This window comes from Colobus angolensis, unplaced genomic scaffold (genome assembly GCF_000951035.1).
Source record: "Colobus angolensis palliatus isolate OR3802 unplaced genomic scaffold, Cang.pa_1.0 Scaffold75, whole genome shotgun sequence".
Classification (NCBI taxonomy): Eukaryota; Metazoa; Chordata; class Mammalia; order Primates; family Cercopithecidae; genus Colobus; species Colobus angolensis.
The window spans coordinates 772,179-775,185 of record NW_012121265.1 but is presented as its reverse complement, the minus strand read 5'-3'; the positions used below and the strand labels follow the sequence as shown (position 1 = coordinate 775,185).

Here is a 3,007-nt window from a genome sequence, read left to right as displayed (position 1 = left end):
AAAAAGATTTCCAAAGATTTACCTCCGGAAAGAATCCATCTTTAAGAAGAAATACTGAAAACATACCAACTGCCTTAAGTTCCAAAATCATAAGCAACAATTAAGAGCAATAATTAAAATGGAGAGTCCCGTGTTCAGGAGTTGCAAAGACCTGGATACCAATTCTTTTCTCCCAGGCAAATTACTTAACCTCCAAGTCTTTAGATGTTCATCTGCAAAACAAGAATAACAGCACCTGCTCTGCCAGCTTGCACAGCAGTTGTGAGGATCAAATGCAGAGGCAGCAATAAGAGGGCAGCACCACCTGTACCACTGAGACAATCCAGGTATACAAGGTACAGTGAGGTCTGGCCCAGGGGCTGACCTCAGACTGTGCTTTACACTCTGTGTCTTACTGCATCATTTCTGGAAGGTTATTTCAGAAGGTGGTAATTATAGAGAGTAAATCAGGGCTAAAGCAGGATGAGAACTTGCTTGGATATTCTGTTGAGGAAAGAGAGGTGGAAGGAGCAAAGGGCTCAGCACCCAAAACTCTGGGAATCACTCAACTTTAGGGAAAGAAAGCAAACAGCACTCTTAAAATGAGTTAAGTGGAAGACATAGGGGCAAAGGAGGTAGGCATCCTGTCCTAGAACCTCTGGTTGGAGTGGGTTGAAGAGGGACCTGATAAGACTAGTGATTTTGTTGTCATCTTAAGATAGTATCTAAGTAGAAAACTAGTCTGTAAAAATAGATACCAGAAACCAGTTGTGCCTGTCACTGGGTGGTGGGACCATTGGTGGGAATATGTGACTTTTATTCTTTTTGTTTATCTGTATTTTCTACTATGAGAATTCCAAAATGAATTTTTTCCGTAATGAAAATGCTATTTCTGCAAAAAGTAAAAAAGTATAGATTTTAAATTTTGTATTATATATTATATGTTTTAAAAAACTGGATTTTTTTTTTTTTTTTTTTTTAGTTACTGGGCACTTTATTTTATAGGTAACTTCTATAAAGATGGAAGCTGCTTCTGGCTCATCAGCCATCGTTGATGATAACCAGTCCTACAATTCTCATTAGGTGGTTCTGTTACCCCACTATTTCCTTGGGGTCTGTTGTGCTAAGGACAGGATTGGTTGGGTAAAGAGGTGTGGCACAAATAACCCTCAGGAATACAGGCCACAGAGCTAATGAAGGGCCCCAAGGAAAGAAAGACCTGCCCATCAGCGATGAATTCTCTCCCCTCATGCCACAGACCTGAGGGCACGTGACCCAGGAATGTGCATCCAAAGATAATACTACCTTCAGAGAACTCTACTTATAGGTAAGTAACTCTCCTTTATAGGAGGTATCTTTGTGTGGCAGACTGTTTATGCGAGCAATTTGAATTGAACTTTAAATGAAAAAGGCATATCTCTGTAAGTGGTAATAATTTTAGTCATCTCACTGTGGCTAGGGGTTGTGGAATTCATTAGCACAGATTAACATATAAAGTGGGTGAGATATCTAATAGCAAACGGAGAGGTTTAGGGGCCTTAATTCATCACTGAATGAACAGCGTGTACAGTATTAGGGACTATGAAATTTTTAATTTACACAAAGTGTCCAAGAATATAGGGAATAAATTTAAACCCAAAACAGATAATGGAGCTATGCCCTACCTGGCTGGCAAGTTGAATTGTTTTTACACTGAGTGAAGAAAGCTAATTATCCCAAGCACAAGGAGACTGCTAAAAATAATAAGATTATAAGGAATAATTTGCTGATATAATTACAACAAAATTGGGTACACACAATCGTCAGATACATGTATTGCTTGACCTGGGTGAGAAAGTGAAATAAATCCTTCTTCTATAGCCTTCGTAAATTTGTTTTTATCATCTCCAAGTGGTGTTTGCACAGGCAGCACAATTTGCATGTGTAATGTGGCTGTACAAATTGACAACAAGTAAATTATTCAAGGAAATAGGCTGGTCGCGGGTCTGAACTATCTTGCAAAGCCTATTCATTTTGAAGAATCACTGAGACGTGAAGCTCATACATCAACCGTTTTCTGACAATCCTCAGACTTATTGTCTCCTAAAATGTCATTATGGCTATTATTTATGAAGCTAATTCATTTATTAATATATATTTAACTCTGACTTGTCATGCACCTTAGCAGACATTCTGTGCACTGCATATTTTTGAATAGATGAAAGGCTTTTGCATGCTTTAATGATTACTGTAAGCTGCTATAGATTTATAGAATGCAGCTTTATTATCTACTTGCATTAATACCTTTTTATAAGTTTTTTTCTTAAGGCCATCAAATATAAATGGCAAATGATATATTCAAAAGATTGTGTGGAATAAGATTTTCTGAGAGTTTGTTGAATTTTAGAACAAAGTGGGTTATCTGTCAGTTAAGGCCTAATTCACCTAAAAAGATGGGTATATACCAATTATGTTGAATTTTCCTGCGAAATATAGGCTTTGGTTTTTCAAGAAAAAGTAAAAGATTCATGATTCACTGAGCTCTTTCCTTGTGAGAAGAAAGACCACTCTTTTATGTGCTGAAGTTGGACAACAGTTCCCGAGGAAGCTGAATTCTAGCTGTTTATTGTTATTGGGTCTTGTACTATGCCCTTTATGTTGTCATTAATCAATAAATATGTGAGGAACAAATGATTAGCTAAATGAATGATCTCCAGGTTTTCTGATAATGCCATGAGTAAAATCAGTAGAATCAAACATCTACCTAGAATACTATTTTATATAGTTTTGCTTTCTGCTTTAGCACTTCTAATCTCTCGAGAACATTCCGTAACTCCCACTATGATTTAAAAATAAGCCATATGTGTATGTAATCAAAATACACAGCACGTGTTATTTTTACAGTCTGCATAATAATATATCAATACTAGACATGTATTGCTACTTCTTGTTGTCACTGGATATATTCTGCTCACTAAATGTGACCTTGACTACTGTGTGTGTGTGAGTGTGTGTGTGAATGTGAGTGTGTGAGTGTGTATGTGTCTGT

General features: G+C 37.0%; 1 long non-coding RNA gene across 1 annotated transcript; it reads left to right on the top strand.

Annotated features, from left to right (window-relative positions):
* The first annotated feature begins 563 nt into the window (after positions 1–563).
* Positions 564–2,661, top strand: LOC105501757. The gene is made up of 3 exons (XR_001000234.1): positions 564–614; positions 985–1,306; positions 2,455–2,661. It is a non-coding gene; the product is annotated as an uncharacterized LOC105501757 (long non-coding RNA).
* Positions 2,662–3,007: the final 346 nt, after the last annotated feature.